General features: G+C 35.6%; 2 protein-coding genes and 1 long non-coding RNA gene across 6 annotated transcripts in view; 2 read left to right on the forward strand and 1 right to left on the reverse strand.

Moving 5' to 3' along the window:
• Sol1 overlaps positions 1-25,765 on the forward strand; it is a 458,110-nt gene that overhangs the window by 174,402 nt on the left and 257,943 nt on the right. The window lies entirely within an intron of this gene.
• Positions 1-25,765, reverse strand: part of LOC141389736 (fatty acyl-CoA reductase wat-like) — an 87,591-nt gene that overhangs the window by 41,670 nt on the left and 20,156 nt on the right. The gene's annotated exons all lie outside the window — the stretch shown is intronic.
• Positions 6,854-7,686, forward strand: LOC141389754 (uncharacterized). The gene is made up of 2 exons (XR_012409154.1): positions 6,854-7,081; positions 7,133-7,686. It is a non-coding gene; the product is annotated as an uncharacterized lncRNA (long non-coding RNA).

Below are 25,765 nucleotides of genomic sequence, written 5' to 3' on the forward strand. Positions count from 1 at the left end.
CCTAGTTAAAACGGTACACATTTTTTCGTTTTTTCGGGGCAAATCCGTACTTTCTAAGAAATTGGCTCAGAAACCCAAAAAGCCCGTAGAAACGTCAGAAATATTATGTTTGCTTCTTTTCTTTAGGTCCGAGGCTGAGGGTATAAGAATAGACTAAATAAAACATTTTGAGCCAAATCACTTTCAACATGGTGGCTGAGGCGCAAGTTCGAAATCCAATCTATGAATTTTTCCATATTTTTTCGTTTTTAATCGATAGAGCGCCCGGAACTCTTTGAAAATATTTCATATAAGTTACTATGGGAAGATGAAAAAACCAAGGATCCACTATCGTATTTTAAAATTTCCCGGGAAATCCCGGATTCCCGGGAATGGCGATTTTGTGATTCCCGTTTCCGGGAATGATAAAAACCGGGAAAACCCAAAACCCTACCCAGTAAGTACGACAACGAATGCATGCCACTGTGTTGCTGTACTGCAATATTCTTTGTATCCTCATGTAGATGGTCCACTGAAGACGTAAGGAAGCATCCTGTTGCCGGCGGCGCACACTGGTCGAAACCACTGATCTAGCGGCGCGAAAGTCAGAAAATCAAACTGTAAAATATCAAAATATTTTCCATTGTATCGATTACAGACACTCTGCTGACTAAAATTTAGTTTTTATTTTTTTGTTGTTGTAAATATTCACTCAGTTATTCACTATCAAATACAAGAAATGTTGCTGCATCAGATTTAAAAAAAAATATTGCTACAAATTTGAATTCATATTTGTTTAAATGTTAAATAAATTCGTAATAAAACTGAACAACAGTTATTTATAGTTGATAGCGGAGGGTGTGATGTAAATTATTAAAAATAGTTTGTTGTCCAGAGGTACATAGTTACACAGCAATGAATTTTCAAAAAATAAAAACTTTTTAGTGTTTTTATGGGTTGTACGCACTTGTTCCATAGAGTGCATTTTGTAAACTTGGCCGAACTTGGGTTCGTCTATTTTTTAGTGAATTAAATTGAATTTAAATTGAATTCGTTAGCAAGTTATTAATTTCGCGCCACTAGATCAGTGGTTTTAACCACAGTGCGGCGCACGTTGGGGCAAGATTGAAAAAAAACGGGTCTTAATTGAAAAATTGAAACACAAATTTTTGATAATCTGTCTTGACAGGGTTAACGAGTACAAAATTCTACCTCACTTGCCAAAATAGCAAAGTCGTATGTTGTTTTCTTTTCGTGTATCACGGTGTTAAAGTTGAACATATTTTTAAAATTTAAGAAACAGGTGAAAAGTATTAAATTTTGCTGCTTTTAAATCGCCATAACGTAGTTTTTGCTACATAAACTTGGCATTTTCAAAATAGATATTTCAAGCAGAGGTAATTCTTAATATTTTAGGAAAGAATTGTACTGAAAAAGTCTTGTAGAAATGTATTTAAAAAATTCCTGAAAATGTGTCCAGATTTTGTATAATTTTGAAATGTATTGGAGTATAACAAAAAAGAGTGTCGAGAAGGTCGTGAGAATTTTTTTGTATTTTTCTCTTGATTGTTTTCTTTGATATTGCGCAAACAAAACTTGCTCCCAGCTTGCTCATTTTGAGTTATGTCAAAAATGGTGGAAATAGCTGTGGGTCAAATGTTTGCATTTTGGGGTTTTTGTCTTCATTTTCCCTGTTACTGTTGTACAGTATGTCGTGTTTCGGTTTAATGTCTGTGGTCACCCTACATAACACAACTTGTGCAGGTCTACCATTATGTTATAGTTACTATATATAATGATTTATATAAAATTATGGCGATGCACAAGGGGTGAAATAGCAAAAAATGGAGATTAATTAAAATAAATTAAGTTCGGTTTTTGGTATAACTGTCGTTACATGGTAATATGGTACAAAATTGTAAGTCTTTAACCAAAATGCCAAGATCATATATTGTTTACTTCTACAGTTACACTGTCATAAAGCTAAAGAATTTTTAATAATTTAAAGAGCACCATAAAAAATTAAATTAAATTTTGGTATATAAAGAGTAATATTTTTTTACTCATCAAAAGTGCACCTTTTAGAATGGAATCGTCAAACTTCAGTTAGGAATCTAAGTCTTAGAAAAACATATTTATGGCAAAAGAAGTTTAGAAGCATATTAAAAATTAATTTAAAATGTAGCCATTTTCCCTATTTTGGAAAAGTATTTAGAGTTAAAAAAGTAGCGGAATATTTTATATGGAGCTTATTCCAAAACGAGAATATATAGAGATGATGTTTGATAGAAATATTTTCAATCCCTTCAAAATGTACAATTCACAATTTGAACCAGTTTAGTTGCAATATATGCATATAATATTCGAAAACTCCCAAATTTGACTGCACCTCTATATGGGGCCTATACCAAAACATTGACCTATATTGACAAATTTTCACACTATGAATTCTTAGGCATTCAGAACTATAAATCCTAATTTACAGATAAATGTACTAAAAAATGTGGTCAAGACCCTCGAAATACATAAAATCGGGAGATACCGTTGTATGGGAGCTACACTAAAATATTGACCTAACTTAATAATTTTTTGCCAAATATTAGCTTAACCAATAATTTATCATATTAGAAGATTTTGGATTCATCAAATAAGAAATGAAGGCAAAACCGTAAAAACACTTCATCGTTTTTATGGTACCCATTTATGAGGGCTTCGAATGCACCTCTCCAATCCCTCAATTTGCACCAAAACTGTGTACGGTTATATTGATTGAAGTGTAAACATTCGAAAAATATAAACATTAGTTCACTCAAATGCTTCCCTGAATTAATCTCCGTTTTTTGGAATCTTGCCCCAATGTGCGGCGTTCTGATAGTTTTGCATATTTTTCTGTTGCGTTATATGTATGTGGTCAACAAGGTTTCTTTATCTGCACCCCAAGTGCTGCCGGCTAGGGACTTGAGGACCTTGTTCCAACATCAGCATATAGCTGTGGCATGCGCGGACGACACGGACATTCTGTCGAATGTGACTCCAGAATTCTGCAAACATCGACCATGACATTCAACTCTGGATCGTACAATCATCCGCATACGTTACGATCGCAATGGCGTCTGGAGGAGACGGAATACAGAAGAAGCAGAAGTTAAACATTTCCAGAGAAATGACCCCACTTTGGGGAACTCCCTGTTTCAATCTACGGGGCTTGGAATTCTTGTTCCTGATTACAACACCGTTTCAAACTTGGCCGGAGGGTAGTTTTCTCGATGACTCCAAACAGCGTGGAGTGGCTTATCAAAGGCCATTTTTTTCAAGAAATATGGACCCCTAAAAAAGCATGTGCCGTTTTAATAGTGGCCCAATTACAACCTATTGCAAAAAGCATCAAAACAATTTGCGAGGATCGTTATGACCGTTATGATTTGTTCCTAGATTTTACCATTTTTGATCAGATCACATTTTTAAGGTTTTTTTATTGTTAGGTTTTCACGATTTGCTTGAAAACGGTAAGACTTATCGAAATAGAATCAGTGATTTTATAGCTGTGACAATTCTCTACAAAATTGACTTTCATAATTTGTCCTATGATGTACTGTTTTTGAGATATATAAGTTTAAGCGAGGAAATTGCAGTCATGACGTTGTTGTATAAGGGACGAAACAGTCAGTGAATTGTCCCAATTTGACCTTCTATATCTCAAAAATTATAAAACCTACGAAAATATTACAAAGGACAATCTCGGAGAGAATTTTCACTGCTACAACATTATTCCATTTTGATAGGACTTGCGGTTTCCCGCCAAAATCGTGAAAACCTAAAAAACCCTAAAAATGTGAACATTAACCGTTATTTAAAAAGCGCTCCGGCGATTTTAAATAAGCATCGTGTACTGCGAAAACTATCCGAAATAAAGTTTAACATTTATCCACGAACAAGTCTCACTCAACCTGTTCTTAAGCCTAAATGTGGACCGATGTAGTCCAACGTCGAATTTCATATAAGTTTGGAAGAACAATTACAATGTTCAAAGATTTGACCAAATCGAGGCCTCCCTTTAAGAGCCATTTTAGTCGGTTATTCCCTTCCATAGTTATCGATAGTTACCAACTTTTTGTGAAAGTAGGGACAATATGGGAGGACAAAATCGGTTAATCCGTTCGAGAGTTGCTGGGCGCTCCAGCCAGCCAGATTGTCCCAATTTCAACTGCCGTATCTGAAAAATGGTAAAACCTAGGGAAAAGTCATAAAAGTCAATCTTGTAGAGAATTTTTATAGCTACAAAATTTTTTCTAATCCCATTTTGGACTTGCTGTTTTCAACCAAAATCCTGAAAACCTAAAAAAAACTCTTAAAATTCGACCTGAACTGCTATATTTCAAAACTGATAAAACCTAGAAAAAATTGTAAAGGTCAACCTGTAGAGGATTTTCACAGCTACAACATTTTCTCTAATCACGTTTCTATAGGACTTGCCGTTTTCAAGCAAACCCCAGAAAATTTATTTAAAAATCCTTCCGACGATTTTTTGTTTGTATTTTTATTTTTCTCATCCATGAACATTGTAGCTTCAGAATCCGCAAAAACTTCCCACGTATAAGCACTTTTTATTTATAGTTAGTTAAGGCGCACCGTGCCTGCAGTTAATTGTAAAAAAAAAGCGGATGATATTTATCGATTTCTATGATCAATGTCCCATAGAAGTTTTCATGTGGGTTCTAAGTTAGTTTGGATTGAAAAAACTCTTTTTCAAATCGAAAACTCCTTTTCAAATCGATACTACAAATTTTAGCACACCGATTATTACTCCTTACTAACTTGTGAACACGGTGACACATACGCTGTCCGACTACAAATCCTAGGGTTGTGTGTTCAACGCTCACCGTCAGCACGTGCGTTTTTTTTTTTTTTTTTGTTAAAAATAAATAAAACAAGTAAGAACGTTTAAATTTCAGCAAGTTCGGTAAAACAATGTGAGGCACCATTCTATTGGGGCTATTTCAAAACGTCGACCTATACCGACAAATTTCTGACGGAAAGTTTTTAGGCTCAAAGAAGACTAAATACCAAATTTCCTATATTTCGGTAAGAGAATGTTGCTAAAACTAAAAAAATACCGAAAATCAAGAAGTAAGCTTCTATGGGTATATAGGAAGACATGGTCCTATACTGATAATACAATTCTGGAATATTTTATAACTCTTGGAAGACGAAATAACGAATTTCAGCCATTTCGGTTGGATATTGCCGTCACAATCTTCAGTATTACGAAAATCCGGAGGTACCGTTCTATGGGGGCTATATGAAGGCAAGGACCGATACCGACAAAGTTCTGGGGGAAAGTTTTATACCACCAACGTAGACTAAGTACCAAATTTCAGCCATTTCGGTGTGATAATGAAGCTAAATCCTTCAAAATACCGAAAATCGGGAGGTACCGTTCTATGGGGGCTATATGAAGGTGTGGACCGATACCGACAAAATTCTGGGAGAAAGTTTTGTACCCCTAAAGAAGACTACGTACCAAATTTCAGCCATTTTGGTAGGATAATGAAGCCAAAACCTTAAAAATACCGAAAATCGGGAGGTACCGTTCTATGGGGGCTATATGAAGGTGTGGACCGATACAGACAAAATTCTGGGGGAAAGTTTTGTACCCCTAAAGAAGACCACGTACCAAATTTCAGCCATTTTGGTAGGATAATGAAGCTAAAACCTTAAAAATACCGAAAATCGGGAGGTACCGTTCTATGGGGGCTATATGAAGGTGTGGACCGATACCGACAAAATTCTGGGGGAAAGTTTTGTACTCCTAAAGAAGACCACGTACCAAATTTCAGCCATTTTGGTAGGATAATGAAGCTAAAACCTTAAAAATACCATAAAATCGGGAGGTACCGTTCTATGGGGGCTATATGAAGGTGTGGACCGATACCGACAAAATTCTGGGGGAAAGTTGTATACCCCTAAAAAAGACTACGTATTAAATTTCAGCCATTTTGGTAGGATAATGAAGCTAAAACCTTAAAAATACCGAAAATCGGGAGGTACCGTTCTATGGGGGCTATATCAAAACGTGGACCGATATATCCCATTTTCAATACCAACCATCCTGCAAGTAATAAAAACTTCTGTACCAAATGTTGACTCTCCATCTTTAAAATTGCGAGCTGTATCTTGATTTCAACAGACAGACAGACGAACGGACGGACAGACGGACATGGTCAAATCGACATAGAATTTTATGCTGATCAATAATATATATACTTTATAGGGTCTCCGACGAATATTTCGATGTGTTACAAACGGAATGACAAATTTAATTATACCCTCCATATGGTGGAGGTATAAAAATAGATGGTGGTGCACATGTAAGCGTTTAAACAACCCTTAATGTGGCCTAGTGTGTAGTGTGTTTTGCTACAAATCCGAAGTCCGCATGATCAAACCCAGCAGAGAGCTAAATAAAATAAAAATATGAAGTGTGTTGAAATTGAAAACAAATTCCACCTCAACTGTTCTATTTTTAGCTTATTTTTTCAACTTCCTGTGGTCATAGAAAACAAGTTATTGTAGGGTTACTAGTAGTTCATTTCGACATGTCCTTGTTAATATAATGTGTACAAATATCTTGATCAGTAGTGCGATTCCCTAACACATTTTCTGAGTTACCGACAAAAATCGGTAAAGTTAAAACGCAAATTATGAAAGTTTAATTGAAAGTTGACAACACTCTTACTATCGGTACTGAAAAACATCGATAATAAGCATTTTAATTTTACCGACAATTGTCGGTAACTCAAAAAAATGAATTAGAGAATCGCACTACAGGCCGCATTTAATATCATGTTAACTAATTTTCAAAACAATGCAGAGATTTCGCGTTTTGTTATAAGCTCTTTTGTCATGGTGTCCCAGTGATAGTATTTTCTATCAATAATATCGATAGAAAACGCTATAAATCGTTTTTGACATTTATAACATACTATCGACATATCGATTTTTTCCAACTCTACAGTGGAAGTTTTTAGTTTGATCCGCATGCAGAAAAAAATACTGACAACTTTGAAAATTTCTTGAACAAAAAAAACTTATTTTGCAAAAGGTATTTACCATTTGTATTTTAATTTTAATCGCTTTGTTAACACTCATTCAGCAACGCATAACTTAGCAATTATTTTTGGACAATGGATGAAAGTCAACGTCGTTATAGTTTGGATCTTGATCCAGCATTTGAACGATTTGTTCTTGCAAGAATTAGACAAACAAAGAGCACGCAAACAACTTCAACATCATCACCTGACTCAGTGAAGGCAAATGTGGAAGAAGCCAAGGCAATGGGATATTCACCTAAAATTGACATAAAAACATATGACGAACATTCACCTAACAACACTCCGCTACAACAAAAACAAAGCATTAACAATTTAATTCTTTGCAAGAAAACCACACCAATATTTGACAATACAAAATTACATCCATATACTGGTGGCGATGCTGGCAATCTATTGACTATGTCGCCAAGAACACCAAAGGGTTTGCCAAATCTTTGGAAACCATTGCCAAGTTATCGTCTGGGACGACTTCATCATCATTTGCATGCTCATAAAGCGCCACAATTTTAAGATGCTTTTTTTGTTTTGTCTTTCAATGAATTTTGTTTCTTAAATACCTACTAAATATAATTGTTTATTAAAAGAAAAAAAAATACTTTGTGTTTCTATACTGGAACGAAGAATAGGGAAGGAATGTTGCCATAAAACGAAAACGTATAAAACGTCAACTTTTAAATACATACATATGTATGTATGTATGTAAGAAGAAATGTTTGTTTTCTCTTCCCCTCTCTATTCCCTATACATTTAATGAAATTTTGATAAATTTGTTTTCAAGATGAACAAACAAAAGTCCATAATTAATGTTGATGTCTAATAAACAAATAAGGAAATGTCAAATGTTGCAAAAATCGTTTCTTAAAAAACGGGGGTGTTTTGCCATAAAATTAACCAGTTTCTGTTTCTGGTTTTATAACACAAGGTAACAAAAGTTTCACTTTCGATTACTATCTACATTTGGAATGACCATATAAAGAACTATCCCATTAAAAAACCAATAACCTGGTAACATTAATAAGTCTATTTTTACCATTTTTACAGTGTTTTTACGGCATTTCAAATTTGGTAACTCAATTTTGACACAGTTGCAGTTGACCAATCGAACTGAAACTTTGCACACTTTTCAGATTTAGATGACAATACGTGAATATGAAATTAAAAAAAGATTGGTCCATTTTACAGTGCTTTAACTGTGTTTTATTTAACTTGCATTTCAACTCTGGTAACTCATTTTCCACACAATTGCAGTTGACCAATCGAACTGAAACGTTGCGCACTTTTCAGATTTGGATGACAATACATGAATATGGGCCCAATTTTTCCTACAGCCCACAGTGGTTCCGCCCGTGGACAAAAATCGAAAAATTGATGGCGACAAATTTTATTGCGATTGAAATAAATATTCTCTAAACATATCAAATTTTTAACATCCAGCCTTATTTTTGTAAATTTACAGCGGTTTATACGCCAAGTTAAGTCGAAGAAGTTGTGATTTGTATGTGAGGCTTTAAAAACGAAAAATACATCTGCAAAGCATTCGTAGGTTATGAGTAAAATTATAAAAAATTGGAGAGGTAAATGTGCAATTTTCAAAATGAAACTTATAGGTGATGGCAATGGCAATGTTTTTACGACAAAACAAATTCATAATTCGTATTCTAACTTCACTAAAAATAAATTCTTAATAAATGACTTTTTCTGCTATTTTTAATATAATTACTATTAATTTATGTTGAGTTTTACTAATGTTGTGAGCACTTGTGAGTCTCGAAATTTTTTTTTAGAATGCAGGGGAAATTCTCAAGTTTACGATTAAAAAAAGTCCAGCTGCCCCCATCTGCCACCCGCTAATTTATTCCTCTTACACCACGCCCGTAAAATCGTCAAAATTCCGAAAATCGGGAGGTACGTTTATATGGGGGCTATACATAAACGTAGACCGATATTGACCATTTTTTGCATGGAGGTATTAGGTTCACTCCGAACTCAAAATGCCAAATTACAGGCAAATCAGTTGGAAAATTTCGCTAAAATGGTCAAAATACCGAAAATCTGAGGGTACAACTATATGGCGGCTATACCTAAACGTGGACCTATATTAAATATTTTTTGCAAGGAGGTAGTTTATTCACTCAGAACTCAAAATGCAAAATAACATCCAAATCGGTTGGTTAATTTGGCCAAAATCGTCAAAATACCACAAATCGGGCGGTACCTTTCTATGGGAGCTATACCCAAATATGGACCTACATCCACTAAAAATGGTTTTTCTATCTTTTTGGCTTGTTATAAACCTATGTTTAAAATTTGGAGGCGGTAGCTAGATTAAAACTATTTTTGGCACTCTTTTCCATACAAGTGGGACCACTGTGCAGCCTCCATATAGCGGTACCACCCGATTTCAGGTATTTTGAGTATTTCATCTTCATTTTTGCCGAATTAGATGTAATTTGGGATTTCCCCACCAAAAATTGTTTTGGTATAGCCCCCTTATAGCGGTACCACCCGATTTCAAGTATTATGAGGATTTTATCTTCATTTTGAGGCCGAATTGGCTGCAACTTGGCATTTGGAGTCTCCATTGGCACAGAAACTTCTCCACCAAAAATTGTTGACATAGGTTGAGGTTTTGATATAGCCCCCATATAGTGGTACCACCCGATTTCAAGTGTTTTAAGGATTTTATGTCCATTTTTAGCCAGGATTGGCTGTAACTTGGCATTTGGAGTCCCCAATGGCACAGAAACTTCGCACCAAAAATTATGGACATAAGTCCAGGTTTAACGGTACTACACGATTTCAGGCATTTTAAAGTTCTATCTAAATTTTCGGCCTAAATTGACTGTAATTTTGTTCTCAGTGGTCAAAAAAATATATTTAATAAAAAGTTAAATATATTCTTTCTCATGATGGAATCTCTCAAATAAAACGCTTGCATTATTATTAATGGTGGCAAAATTAAACGGCAAGCGTTTTATTTGAGAGATTCCATCATGAGAAAGAATATATTTATTGAGGCTAAGCGACAAATTATTTCCTAGTTTTAAGTGCATTTCTAAATAAAACACTGAAACTTAATTTTTATACCCTCCACCATATGGAAAGTATAATTAAATTTGTCATTCCGTTTGTAACACATCGAAATATTCGTCGGAGACCCTATAAAGTATATATATTATTGATCAGCATAAAATTCTATGTCGATTTGACCATGTCCGTCTGACCGTCCGTCCGTCTGTCTGTCTGTTGTAATCAAGATACAGCTCGCAATTTTAAAGATAGAGAGTCAAAATTTGGTACATAAGTTTTTATTACTTGCAGGATGGTTGGTATTGAAAATGGGATATTTCGGTCCACGTTTTGATATAGTCCCCATAGAACGGTACGTCCCGATGTTCGGTATTTTTAAGGTTTTACCTTCACAATCCTACCAAAATGGCTGAAATTTGGTACTAGTCTTATTTAGGGGTATAAAACTTCCCCCCAGAATATTGTCGGTATCGGTCCACACCTTCATATAGCCCCCATAGAACGGTACCTCCCGATTTTCGGTATTTTGAAGGTTTTAGCTTCATTATCCTACCAAAATGGCTGAAATTTGGTACGTAGTCTTCTTTAGGAGTATACAACTTTCCCCCAGAATTTTGTCGTTATCGGTCCACACCTTCATACAGCCCCCATAGAACGGTACCTCCCGATTTTCGGTATTTTGAAGGTTTTAACTTCATTATCACACCGACATGGCTGAGATTTGGTACTTAGTCTACGTTGGTGGTATAAAACTTTCCCCCAGAACTTTGTCGGTATCGGTCCATGCCTTCATATAGCCCCCATAGAACGGTACCTCCCGATTTTCGGTATTTTGAACGTTGTGGCTTCAATATCCCACCGAAATGGCTGAAATTTGGTATTTAGACTTCGTTGGGGGTACTCAAACTTCCCCTTTAAATTTGTCGGTATAGGTCAACGCCTTCATATAGCCCCCATGGAAAGGTACCCCCCGATTTTTCGTATTTTGAAGGTCGTGTCTTCAATATTCCACCAAAATGGCTGAAATTTGGTATTTAGTCTTCAATGTGATGTTAAACTGTTCGCCAGAAATATGTCTGTACAGGTCCACGCTTTCATATTGCCCCATTTCTGACTAAAATTCTTTCGATATAGCCCCCATAGAACGGTACCTCCGGATTTTCGTAATACTGAAGATTGTGACGTCAATATCCAACCGAAATGGCTGAAATTCGTTATTTCGTCTTCCAAGAGTTATAAAATATTCCAGAAGAGTATTATCATTATAGGTCCACGTCTTCCTATATCCCCATAGAATCTTACTTCTTGATTTTCGGTATTTTTTAGTTTTAGCCACATTCTCTTACCGAAATATATAGGAAATTTGGTATTTAGTCTTCTCCTAAAAAACTAAAACTAAAAACTAAAAACTTTCCGTCAGAAATTTGTCGGTATAGATCGACGTTTTGAAATAGCCCCCATAGAATGGTGCCTCACATTGTTTTACAGAAATTGCTGAAATTTAGTATTAATTCTTCTTCATACTCCAAAGGAAAATAATTATTCCATTTTACTTCAATACAACTTGTGGTGGAGGGTATAACAAGTTCGGCCCGGCCGAACTTAACGCCGTTCTTACTTGTTTTCTCTCATTTTTTTCCTGTAGCAGGAATCAATTAACTTTTGCTTATTAATGACTCAGTTGACGTTTATTCCATATAAATGTTGAAAAGGTCAAGCTCAAACCATCAATTATATTGTTTTGAAAACATTTAAATTAAAAGCTAAATATGGAACTTGCCGCATATACAGTGGCTAGCGAAAATTATTCAACTCTTGACCATAAGGTACAATAATTGTGAAAATAAAAAAATCCTTCAAACCCCATTCTGAAAGTCAAAATCGCCAAGGTCACATTTGTTTCACAACACTGTGCAACATTTTTTAAAGTAATGTTGTGCAAACAATTGGAACTGAAGATTTTTTAAAGGTACAGGCCCAAGCGGCAAAAACCCTGGCAACCCACAATATTACATTCCAGCAATCTCGGTTTAAAACTTTGACAAAAAAATCCACGAAATACATACCATTGGGCAATACCGGCTAGACATAAACCTGGATATATATAGACAATTTGTTTGCGACTAAGTTTTCTATCTTCTGGGTACTCAACGAATTCGTTAGAAAAATGTGAATGGAATCCTCAGGGACACAAAGCAAAATGTGAACCTAGACTGTCAGATTTTTTGCAAGGGATGTTTTCTACCTGTATATATGTCTGTAGCTTTAGCTAATTGCCAAATTTCAATTATTCCGAAAAGCGGAAGATTCCGTTCTATGGGGACTACATGAAGGGGTGTGCCTATACCGACAAATGCCTGGTAGAAAGTTTTATGCCCCCATCGAAGACTAAATACAAAATTTAAACGATTTCTAATTAATTTAATTAATCGAGCTATATGGCCTAAGGAGAATTACATTGAAAAATTGAAATCTAGCAAAGTCCTACACACACATCAACCGCTATGAGACGATCGTTTCGTTAACTGGTTAGGTTAACATCCTCAGGCATATTAGATGTTGTTGTTGCTAGACAATTTTCGCCATTTGGAGCTCCTATTTATACATCCAAGATTGCAAATTTCAAATTGGAGCTTTTTATTTCCAAGACGACTCATTTGTCCCCATTCTAGAAATAATTTTTTTCAATATTACATCATATCACAGCCGATAGCTTTTTTCCATCGTATACTGTAGTATGTCGTTCACCCATAAGAACGTTAAAAACTTGGGTTTGGGCGTCGGGTTAGTAACCCTCCCCTAAAAAAACAGCCTACTATGAAAAAACGAAAGAAAAGAAAAACAAATCCCTCTAAAGTTGACGAACCCCGCAAACGTTTTAAGGACCATGATCTGCGAATCTGCACCTGGAATGTTCACACTCTTTATAGAGAAGCTGCAGTCTTCGCATTGGCAGACGTACTTAAAAAGTACAAGGCCGATATTACTGCCATACAGGAAATACGATGGATTGGAAAAGGCGTCACAACAACACCTAAAGGTGACGCACTATATTATAGCTGCCATGACGTAAAGCATGAGTTTGGTTGCGGATTCGTAGTTAGTCGGAGACTAAAACATCTGGTATCCAGCTTCACCCCAGTGAATGAAAGACTTGCTGCAATTCGAATAAAAGCTAAATTCTTCAACATCAGCTTTATTTGTGCTCATGCTCCCACTGAAGAAAAGGACGAACAGACCAAAGATATATTTTACGAGCGCTTAGAAGAAACATATGACCGTTGCCCTGCCCATGACATTAAAATCATTCTAGGCGATTTTAATGCCAAAATTGGAAAGGAAAATATCTTTGGCCCAACAGTCGGGAAATTCAGTATCAACAGTGAAACATCTGACAATGGTATGAGGCTAATAGACTTTGCAGCTGCAAAAAACATGGTAGTTAGCAGTACCAGATTTAATCATCTCGATATTCATAAGGGCACCTGGCTGTCTCCAGATCAAAGAACAAGTAATCAAATTTACCATGTTGTGATAGATGGAAGACGTTCATCCAGCGTGTTGGATGTACGATCGTTCCGAGGCGCAAACATTAATTCGGACCACTACCTTGTTGCAGCAAAGGTACGTACCCGTCTAAACGTTGCAAATAAAACTCGAACAGACACAACGCGGAAGTTGGACATCGATAGGCTGCAAACACAACAGATAGCCACAGCATATTCCACTCAACTAGCCCAATTGCTTAACGCGAGCACTCCTTGTCCCGATAACATAACAACACAATGGCAAAATATTGCCCACTCCATGCAAACAGCCGCAAAATCCATACTTGGATTCCAGAGACCTCCACAAAGAAATTCATGGTACGACCAGGAGTGTCGTGCTGCTACCGAGGAGAAAAATGCGGCATATAGAGCTACTTTACAATCAGTAGCAACGCGTATCGCACGAGAGAGATATCGGAAAAAAGGAGAGAAGAGAAACGTCTTTTCCGCAAGAAAAAGAGAGAAATGGAAAAGCGGGAGTGTGAAAAAATCGAGATGTACAGGAGCCAGAATGAAGTCCGAAAATTCTACCAAAGAGTGAGACATCAAACAGATGGCTTTGGTACAGGCACATCCTCCTGTAGAGACCAGCAAGGTAATCTGGTAACATATACAGATAGCGTGCTCAGGATATGGAAGGAACATTTCTCCAATCTGCTGGTATCCAATAAACGAAGACGATGACACCACAGATCCAATCCCAGAAGATGGTATAGAATGTATACCGCCCGGCCAAGATGAGGCAAAAACAGCAATCAACTGGCTGAAGAATAATTAAGCAGCAGCCGATGGCTTAACAGCCGAGCTGTTTAAAACCGGAGGCGACGCGCTGATAAGGTGTATGCATCAGCTAGTTAGCACCATCTGGCAGGAAGAACGCGTACCCGACGATTGGAACCTGAGCATCCTGTGTCCCGTCCACAAGAAAGGAGATAAGACTGTATGCTCCAACTATAGGGGCATAAGTCTTCTCCCTATTGCCTATAAGATAGTGTCAGGGATATTGTGCGAACGACTAAAGCCAATGGTCAACGAAATAATTGGACCATACCAATGTGGCTTTAGACCTGGCAAGTCCACCATTGACCAGATATTTACCCTGCGGCAAATCCTAGAAAAGATCCAAGAGATGCAGATCGACACATATCACCTTTTTGTCGATTAGCATTCGACAGTCCCCTCCGATCAAGGGTATTCCATACAATGTCTGAATTTGGTATCCCCGCAAAGCTCATCCGGCTTTGTAAGATGACTTTAACTGATACTAGGTCCTCAGTTAAAATTGGAAAGAACCTCTCCGAAGAATTTTGTACCAAAACAGGTTTCAGACAAGGAGACAGCCTTTCGTGTGACCTATTCAACATTTTGCTGGAAAAGGTAATACGAGATGCAAATGTCAAAAGAAATGGCACAATCTACACCAATAGCCACATGTTACTTGTCTATGCTGATGACATAGACATCATGGGACGATCAGTAAAGGAAGTAACTGATACCTTTAGGAAGGTCGAAGCAGAATCTGCGAAAGTGGGTATGGCGGTAAACGGCGAAAAGACCTAATTGATGGTGTCGACGCGCAAAGCGTCCATAGAGCTCGGACCAACTGTGAAAGTTGTTACCTATAATTTTGAGGTAGTTAAAGACTTCGTCTACCTCGGCACTGTCATAAACACAACAAACAACATCAGTTGTGAAATTAGAAGAAGAATTGTATTGGCCAACAGATGCTACTATGGTTTAAGTAAGCACTTTAAAAACAAAGCCACATCTCGTCAAACAAAAATAACGCTCTACAAAACGCTGATACTACCCGTGCTAATGTATGGCTCCGAAGCAGATAAGGCAGTGCTTGGTGTGTTTGAAAGGAAAATTCTTCGAAAGATCTACGGGCCGATTTGCGTTGACGGTGAATATCGACGTCGTATGAACCACGAGCTATATCACCTATACAAAGACATGAATATAGTTAAACGTATCGAGATGCGTTGGCTAGGCCTTATCATAAGAATGAGCGATGATGAACCCGCTAAAAACGCGTATGAATACATGCCACATGGCGGTGCACGCAGAATCGGCAGGCCTAAGCTTCGATGGAACATACAAGTTGATGAAGAAATGAAAAGGCGCGGTATTCCCAAAAGTCAAGCGAAAAACAGAGAGGAATGGAGATCTTTTCATAGTTCGGTCTATGGAACAAATGTTCTGTAATGGGCCAACTAAGTAAGTAAGTACTGTAGTATGTCTTTCACATCGAAATATTTAAGTGAATTGTGGTTCAGAGCGCTAAGACGTCAGCAACAGGGACGTACGCAGGATTTCATTTCGGGGGGGGGCACAACTTGACCAAAAATCATGAAAAATTCAAATGTTGTGTAGCGTTACGTAAAGCTATTATAAGGGGTTATGGCCACTTATAAGCATGAGAAAAGCCATGTTCATGAATTTTTTATAAGAAATCTATTAAACCTTAAGTTACCTTCTATTTTTTTTTTTTTTTTTTTTTTGAAAAATCTTACATTCAAATGCCCGCTTATAAAGCACTGTTTTTACTAAAGCAGTTTGCGGTACCCACTGTAGTTTGAAAAAGAATAAACCGATCAGCATATATTTTTGTGGGATCATTACGAACCTAATAATCTTGTCCGTTATCGAAAAGGAATTAAAAAAATCAATTTTTAAAAATTTTGAACAGTTAAAATCAAAATTTCTATTTTAACAAAAACAAAACACTGTGCAAAATTGATATTTTTTCTGACTCCGTCAGCAGTTTTTTTAAAGTACAAAGTATATAAATTCAATAGAAAGAATTCATAATATTTAGTCTCAATTTACATTAGGCGAGTTTACTTGCGACAAGTCTCAGTTTATAGGAGAGACACGTAACGGATATGGAAGTGGAAAAAAATTGCTCGTACCGACAATTTTCAGGCAATTCCTTTTATATTTTTCGTTTTTGACATTATTTTCATTGTTTTGAAAACAAAACTTGCAGAAACAGAATTGCCTGTATAAACGCAAGAGGCAAGTTTAAAAGAGAACGAGAAAAATTGCCGCAAGAAAAATCGTTTAATGTAAATTGGGACTAAGGATACAATTTTAAATATTTACAGAGTAGGATATTTAGAATTGAAAATAGACAATATCGGGTCACGTTCGGTAATGTCGCCATGTAAAATTTATTGAAGTATATTGAAGTTTTTAATCATACAGGTCCACGTTATGGTTTATCGAAGAATTTACAACCACAAAGAATTGCAGTTGTCGTTGCTATAGCAAAATTTTCACTATTTCGATTATCTTAGCCTAATTTTTAAGAATATCAGCTGTCGTTGTCGTTGATATGTTTCCAAATGAAAACATTAAGAAAAATTTAACAGTTTAGGAGATATGGTGCGAAATGTATACAAATTATGGAATTTTTAGATGTATTATAAAATTTATTTTTTTTTTTTCATTTCTCCAAATATTTTATTTTGGCCCTTATCTACAAATTTGCTGCAAAGGTCAGAAGAAGATTTGCATTGGTTTCAGAGATATAGCCCCGAGTTGTTTAAAAAGTCGATATTTAACAATGTTTAGATGGGGCCATAAAATCTAAGCTGTATCTGACTCAACAAAACGGAACTAGGGCTTTTGTACTTTGGGTCTGTACTTTCAAAAAATCCTCACTTCAAATTATTTGCACAAGATTACCTTAAAAATTTTGCACATTGTTATTTACCGAAAGAGATAGATTCTGATACCTGGATTATTTTTACTTTTAATATTATGTTACAAAAGAAGCGTTATAATTTGTTTTCTTACTTGTACGATTAGAAGTTTTTGGACTCGATAACAAACACTTTAATGGACTTAGTTCTATATAGTTTTTTACAAATAACAATCGATCCTTATTGAACCCCACATAATTATTTGAGAGACACTCCTCTCGATAGTTACCGCGCCCATAAGCTTTTTAGTTGGCCACCGTAGTATTTAGAGCTTTGTCAGGAAGCATAAACTTGTCCACAAAAAGTAGGATATCGCTGTAAACAAGACTACAAAATGTCCAAAGAATCATCGAACAGCCTTTAAACTGCAGTTATGTTAGACTTGTATAAGAGACCTGAAGATGTTACCCAAACATATTCTCTTGGACCTTGATGTACTTTTGCAAGTAAACTTGCGAACCATATTAGATTCGATTTTAGACCGAATCGGTTAGTCTCTTCGACCATTTTAGTGAACATTTTTGAATTTTTATGATACCTCGATATGACTTAAATTTAATTTGGACAAAACATTACGAGATCCATAACTTGGACCGAGAGTTATCATGAGTTCCAACCTGCCACACAAACAGAGAGGTAAGTACTTCCATCTTGGATGAAACGAATATCGTCCAAACATATGTGAAGTCTTAAATCATTATTTTGATGAAATCTATACGATACAATCCTAGTGTATATAATCTCGTTATCTAAAGTCTGAGGCTACAATTATACTTCGGTGATGATAAGTAAAAACCAAGTGACGCACAAAAATTCATTTGTCTTCATTATTTTCTCATACTTTTTAGCAGTAAATTTGTCTAAAACAGAATAACAAAATTTTGGCGATGGCAGTAAAACAAATTTCTAATTGGCTTTCAATATGTAATCCACGAAGGACCGACCCTTCATACATTTTATTCAATAGATTTTTTTTATATATTTCCATTCCCACAATACTGAACTCGTTATTTTTGTTATAACCGGATGAGTTTTAAGCCTCGAGAGCTCTATACAGTTCGAATAAATAACACTGTGCCACAAATTGGAACTCAAGGTCTGTGCGGTGGAAAATTCCTTCTGGAGATGAAAGCCCTTAGTGAGTATATTAAGAACCCAAAAGGAAATTTTCCCCATAGGTCAAGTTTCTGAGATATCGCGCGATGAATTTTTTGAATTTTCGCCTATGACATAAATTCCATTTCGCTAAAACTCAGAAGTTTGACCTACGGCATAACTTCATCCACTTTCATCGGCAAAAAGAATATTTAACCCACCATGCTTTGATCTTCATATTTACAGTGATATTTTTCCTTAAAAACGGTTCAAGAATACTGGTTTTTTGTTTTAGCACCGAACTCAGGTAAGATGCTATCAAAAAAATTATTTTCCCTGATTGGCAATTTTATTAGCTTTCTAATGGTATACATATAACCTTAATCGGTTACTTAAAATCGGTACAAAATCCGTGTTTTATATCGCTGTATCCGGTTCAAAATATTAGATGACCGGATCTATTCTCCAAGAAAATTTGTCATTAACGTGTTTAGCATATCGGGAGCTATATATGGTAAATATTTCAGATACATCCCAAATGTCAATATAAGCGATAACCAATGGGTATGTCTACCTACCAATACATAACAAATAACGAATATACAGAAAAACAAAACATAGGGTTTTTCTGAACAAAAACCGGGTAAATGTCAAAAAGGACAATGAAAACATGACAATATCTCTGAGCAATATTTTTGTGGAACATTTGGATGCTGTAAAATCTCATCTTGTGGTAATTTTACTACGGTTCAAGAAAGAAAGGAAGAAAAGGATATGAAAGGAATTGAGTTAGAAGAATGAAATATTCTACAAAAAGATTCGCCATTCGATTTGACTGAAGACATGTAATCTCAAAACGAAGCTACAATAACGGCAAACAGAGATATGAAGCTATTTTCTCAAGCATCATAGGCGAAAATTCAAAAAATTCATCGCGCGATATCTCAGACACTTGACCTATGAGGAAAATTTCCTTTTGGAAATTTTCTCCAAAAGGAAATTTCCACCGCACAGAAACCTTGTTGCACAGTGTAATTGACATGGGGTATATTCATTGAGGAATTAGCATTTGATAGTGGTATGATATGACATGAAGAAGTAATTCAGATTTCATTGGAAGTTTCTCTCAAAAACAGCTTACAAACAAAATTTTTTTAAATATTTTCTTACAAAACTTGTTAATGATGTACATTTTCTGTTCAGAAACTTAAGAAAATATAAGTTTTAATTTGAAATCTTCAAATATATAAAACATTTTTATGAGAAAAAAATATAATAACTAGTTACAGTAGCTTAAAAAATTTTGTTCGACCAAACCATTTCGGGGGGGGCCCGGGCCCCCCGTGCCCCCCCCCCCCCCTGCGTACGTCCCTGGTCAGCAACATTGTCTGTTAGTTGGCGACGACCCAGGTTCGAATCCCAGCCGGAGGATGTTAACCTAACCAGTTAACTAAACCATAGTCGCATTGCGGTTGATGTGTATGTAGGACTTCGCTAGATATCAATTTTTCGATGTAATTCTCGAGACTAACGAGACTAAATACCAAATTTCACTGATGAGGCTAAAACCTTCAACCGTGGACCGATATAGCCCACTTTCAATGCCTAGGAGTAATGGAAACTTCTATACCAAATTATAAAGCCCTATATTAAAAATTTCGTGCTGTATCGTGATTAAGAATTTTATGCTCATTAAAAATATATGAGGAACTCAGCGCCAAAACGGCCTAACCCACATGCCCAAAAATCAAACCAACTATAAAGATTTATCTGGAAGCTTTTGAAATAAATTCTAAAAAATTCCATATTGCATTACACTGTGTGTAATTTTTTGAGTCATGGTTTATTAACCATATTCGGACACCGCAGCGAAATAGAAGACCAAAAATAAAAAGACACGTGTCCCGGCGTTTTTCCCTATCGCTTCAAATTTCGCGGTTATGATCCCCAAAATCCTGAGGCCTTGATGTCAAAAGGGATCATTTTGTCAGGCACATATCTTTTAAACCGCTAAGAATTTGGGTTTACTCGTAGAAGAAAAGTTGTAGCTCCTATTTCACAGAATAACAATTGTGAACACATAAAATCTATTCAACCTCACCTTCAAGGTCCAAATCGTCAAGGTAAAAATCCCCCTATAATTTTTTTCTTGGATTTTAGGCTACAGACGTCAAACCGAGCAGAATTGAAGCAACCCTTCATCTACAAAAATATACCTTAGGTCTCAATAAAGAACTTTCTAGAACATACGAACTCTGTAGAAACGGTTCCTAATGGCCAAAATAGAAATACAATTGCGATTTTTATACTCTTTCCTCGGTTTCTGCTCCATAGATACTAAACCGTTGAAAATTCAAGAAAAGAATTAACCACATTAGAGTAGCAAAAATATCAGTAAACAACTTTCTGAAACATACGAACTTTCTATGAACGCTCCTTATTGGCGAAAATAGCGAAAAACTTTTTTAAATTATTCGATTTTTATACTTTTTTCCCCTATTCTGGTCCACAGATAGCGAACCGCCCAAAAGTTAAGAGTACAATCAACTACAAAAATATACCTAAGATCTCAATAAACAACTTCCTAAAATATATGAATATTCTAGGAACGGTCCTTTAAGCTCAAAATTCGATCATTTTAAATCATTATTTCCTGTTCAGGTCCGTAAATAACAAACCTTTCAAAATTACTTGAGTTTTGAACAGTTTGTTATTTCCAGACCTGAGCAGGGGGAAAAGTTAAAAATAATTCAATTGTTTGTGAATTTCAGCTTAAACGATCATTCCTAGAAACTTCATATGTTCTTAAAAGATGTTCATTGTCTTACGCACATTTTTGTAGTTGACGGTATTCTTAAATATTGGACGATTTGGTTTCTATGGACCAGAATCTCAGAAAAAAGTACAAAAATCGAAAAGTTTGTCGCTATTTGCACCATTAAGGAGCCTTCATAGACAGTTCGTATGTTCCAGAAAGTTGTTTACTGGTATTTTTGCTACATTAATGTGGTTAATTCTTTTCTTGAATTATCAACGGTTTAGTATCTATGGAGCAGAAATGTTATAATCTCAAAGTTGTCGTTCCACAACGGAGCAATAGTGTCCCACCAGCGTTGTGCTGAGGTCTTTCAGAAGACTACGTACCAAATTTCAGCCATTTTAGTAGGATAATGAAGCTATAACCTTAAAAATACCGAAAATCGGGAGGTACCGTTCTATGGGGGGTATTCAAAACGTGGACCGATATATCCCATTTTCAATATCTGCAAGTAATAAAAACTTCTGCACCAAATATTGACTCTCTGTCTTTAAAACTGCGAGCTGTATCTTGATTTCAACAGACGGACGGACAGATAGAATTTTATGCTGATCAATAATATATGTACATATATACTTTATAGGGTCTCCGACGAATATTTCGATGTGTTACAAACGGAATGACAAATTTAATTATACCCTCCATATGGTGGAAGGTATAAAAAGATTACTCCCAAAAATGCTCAAAAAAGCTCATTTATAAAAAGGTTAAAAGCTTTTCGCGCGTGAGCTTTTTTGATCGAATCACTTTATAATTCAAATTGTCTCTAATCTTACGATGTTGTAAAAAAGTCATAACCCTAGTGATCACTGGTTCAATAGTCAATTGTTCCGCGCTGAAGATGTAGATCTGAATAAGTAAAATCACCATAAAGAAAGTTAACCCGCTAAATAGGCATAATGTAAACATGGTGTAACGTAATTTTGGAATTTACAGTAAAAGAGCTAATATCAGCCTAAAGCAAATACATTCTTCTTTCTAAGCAACAGAAATAGGGGAATTATGTTAGAGCTTTTCGCCGGGATAATCTTCTTTATGAGGATTTATTCTGACATTTGAAATCCAGTGGGACAAACGTAAAGACAAATTGATTCTATTATTTTTTGAAGCCAATGACAAAATACAGTGCCTGGCATAATTATTTTGACAAAATCTACGTTTGTCTTAAAAGACATGTAATTATTGTCAGCAATTATAAGATGGGATATTAAGAGCTTAGGGTTTTTCTTTGACCTCTCAGCTAATTAAAAATAAATGGGAGAGTTGCGTCGTTCATGAACGAACCGGCTCAAAGGAACGATTCCGTGAAAAGAACGAACGGATCCGTATCCAGCCCATTCTTTTATATCGTTCATTTAGATCCCCGATGGACGAGTCATTGCTGCTTACAAAATTAGCAGCATTGGTTTTGCAGTCAAACTCTAAACAAACGCTGCGTTAGAGCAAGCAGCACAAATTTCCACACAAAACAAACAATGATTCAGAGAGCTACTCTCGCTCAGTAACTCACCTCGTTCAGTAGCACATCTCGGTCATATCTTTCTTTTGCATCATTCGTTCATCTGCTTCTTTCATGTCAAAACCACCACCACTACGTTCAGAAACAAAACCACCCCCATTAGCACACAATGTGTCATTCGTGAACGAACATTTTCAAAAGAACGATTCGGTGAAAAGAGCATATGCAGCAGAGAACGAACGGCTTCAAAAGATACAGTCAAATGTATTGTTGAACGAAAAAGAGCCAACGAACGAAGTAAACGACCCGGATCTTTTTGGTGAACGGAATGAAAAAGATCGATCCGCTCAATGAACGAGATTGCCCAACACTAATAAATGGATCAAAGAAATTCGAGCTTAATTTCTGATTGGGTAGGCGAATGTTTAAAAAAGGAGGCAAAAGCAAAACGACATAAGTATTTTGACACGTCATAATTATGTTACTTTTTGACTTAATCGTACCTTTTGCTACCAAAACTAATTGGTTTAGATATTGATGCAGTTTTCTGTTTATTTTGTATCGAATAAATATCAAAATACTGAAAACGCTGTAAATATGCACGATCTAGGTAGAAAATGTGAAATTACAGACGTTGCTCTGGTAAATAAAGCAGAATTACAAATCTAATCTTACTTATGCAAACAAATCTTCATCTTCTGCACAATTTCGATGTTAAAAGAAGTTAGACATTAGAAAAAAAAATAATTTGAAGTCATATTTTGCTATTCCATTCAGTTGATAGGCATAGCTACAAAAATTGTCAGTTACTACCCACAATCATTGTGGCAGAGCATTAACACTTTGAACACTTAAAGATAGTTCCTTCATATATAACATTTTTAAGAGAAAAAATTTTCCGGTTACATTTAACCGGATTAACCCAGTGGGTTTGGATTTCAAATGTCAACTCCATAGCGCAAACGTCAAATAAATCCTCTCGAAGTGGATTAACCCGGCAAAAAACTCTAGTGTAACCGTACTATTACTGTCATAAAAAGTCTTTTGAATATCCCTGTATCCTTGCAATATCGATCCGCAAGTGGGTCCATAATGGTACAGATGTGTGTGAACTATATTTTTTTACCGTAACTGATAATAATCAGTCATTTTAATGCCACGCATTGAAATTGTATTTCCATTACAAAATTGCAAGCGTATATTTGAATTTATAAAATTTATACCTAATTTTAAGTACTCTAGTAAAGGATTAGACAAAATATTTTGTCATATTTTTGTAGAAGACTAATCCGGTAAAAAACCAAACACATTATTTTTATAAAACTTGTCAAAATAATTATGCCAGGCACTGTAAATATTTTATCCCACATTTTGATGTAGTAATGTAATATGAATATTCGTCACAGAAGGATATAATTATTTTAAACAAGAGCGCACTGTCTTTACAAAAACACTATCTCCTATGCGAAAACACACATGTATTTTGTTGTTTAATGCCATAAAGATATTGTTTTTGCGAAGTCAAATCGATGCAGTTTTTAAAGCATATGAAATTTATTACTTCTTTGCCATTTAAATACACCTCATAGTGAACTTTGTTAATTCTGTTTGGTTTTTAAAATTCCAACCAATAGATTAAACAAAGAATTCGCGTGCAAAAATTAGCTATGATTTGTGAAAATATTTGCATGTTTTGAAATGATTCATGGGAATTGCGAAATAAAAAAAATATGGTTTGTATTAAATACAGATTTTTGACACCTTGTCAAACTAGTTATTTCGGAGTCCAAACTTTCGACGATCAGCATCCAACAACCTACAAGAATGATGAATTGCATTTGAAAAAATGAAACACATACATACACATGTATTGGATTAGATATTGTTTTCAAAGTTATTCATCGAATTTCTTTATTCCTATATATTCATTGTTTTGTTTTCTCATTTCTACACGGTGCACTTCTCAAATTTCTGCGGTTTCGATTGTGAACATTATTATATTGGTTGTGTTCTATTATAATCGTTCGATGATCAATTTTATTGATGGTCTTAAAAGCATACAGTATGCAAAATGAATAAAATATTTTTTATCTGCATATTTTACATGTAATTATGAAATAATTAATGGGAAATATTAAAGAATAAAATAAGGGTTAATAAATAACAAAATAAATGTTTAATTTATTTCATTTAGACGTAGGTGACCTACTGTGGGCCTTTCCCCCCCCCCCCCCCCCCCCCGCCCCACTTCTTTCACAAAACTGATTTCCTACAGAGGGAATGAATCAGTAATACCTGCTACCCAACCAAAATCCTTTTATATGGTAATATTCAAAAAAGTTTTACAATCGTTGAAGTTGAGGTTCACCATTTTATAATATGAATATATTTATATTAATTGAAATGTTGTAGCCACGATCTCATAATATGGACCATAACAAATTATTTTCGTGGAAGCTGCGTTGGTGGTAATATAAAAAATGGGAAAAATGTGTTGAAGAAAACAAGTTTTTTTGTGTTCTTCTTTGATTTCTGGCCAAACCACGCATATCCAAACCTGTGCTCAAAGAAAGAACTAAAGAATACCCATTGGGCAACATGGTTCTAGTGTATGACTTTTCGATATATACACTGCATCCCCCTAAAATCGATGCTGACATTTTGAAGTTTTGATTTCAGTGTTTTTTTCGAATTTTTCTTATAATTAGAGGGTGCAACTAGAAAATAATACAAACTTTTTATAGAATTGTGGAACTCGTGATTCCACGTCGTTCAATGTATATCTCGTGAGAGTGCTCCGTACAGATTCCTAGTAATACGAGTCCAAAGGCGAAAATTTGGTGCGTAAACTTTCTGAAAAAAAGCCTATTTTTGGGCTTTAAAATTTACAACTGTCGTACAGGTACCCCTGAACCCCGCGTGATTTATTTTTTTACGTGCCGGATCTAATAAGCCCTTCCGCATTCGAATCCATCCACTAAAACGCCGGAGATAGATACCTTGAAAGTAGGAAA

This window comes from Musca autumnalis, unplaced genomic scaffold, assembly GCF_047663935.1.
Source record: "Musca autumnalis isolate F117 unplaced genomic scaffold, ASM4766393v1 scaffold_1, whole genome shotgun sequence".
NCBI lineage: Eukaryota > Metazoa > Arthropoda > Insecta > Diptera > Muscidae > Musca > Musca autumnalis.